The following is a 564-nucleotide window of genomic DNA, read 5'->3' as shown; positions in this document are numbered from 1 at the left end:
CTGGATCTGGCAGTCAGCTAGTCTTCAGTCTTTCTCGGTTACTCCCAAGTGACTCTGAGGTCCGAACTGACCCGTTTAAATCCCTTCTCTTGTAGCCAGTCGGCCTTTTATTACCAGAACACCTTCTCAAACAGCCGATGCTGTTGGGAACTGCAATCCCCCCCACCCCCCACCACCGCCCTACATGTTTTAACTAATTCCTTTACTGGTAAGCAAGTTAAATTTAAAAAAGAAAAGCGAGTGTAGGTTTTGACATCAGCAGTGACTGGGTTTGGGAGCGGCCGGAGCTGGGGGTTTTTTTTTTGGGGGGCGGCCAGAGGCCGCGTTGGCCCGGGGGCTGCGCGCACCTGACACGTGCATACCTAGTGGCGCCCCCAGCCGGGAGAGCGCCTAGGACGACCGACCGTCCTGTGGAGACCCCTGGGATTGGCCCAAAGGACCCGTCTGTTGGAGAGCCTAGGCCCCCACCACGTCCCATTCCCAGGAACGAGGGTGCTCCGGATCCCGAGCCCTTCGGACACCCTGATCCCCCTCCTAGGTCAGCGAGTCCACAGCCTTCCCCCC

This window comes from Tupaia chinensis, unplaced genomic scaffold (genome assembly GCF_000334495.1).
Source record: "Tupaia chinensis unplaced genomic scaffold, TupChi_1.0 Scaffold000186_1, whole genome shotgun sequence".
Classification (NCBI taxonomy): Eukaryota; Metazoa; Chordata; class Mammalia; order Scandentia; family Tupaiidae; genus Tupaia; species Tupaia belangeri.
Note: the sequence above shows the minus strand (reverse complement) of the source record.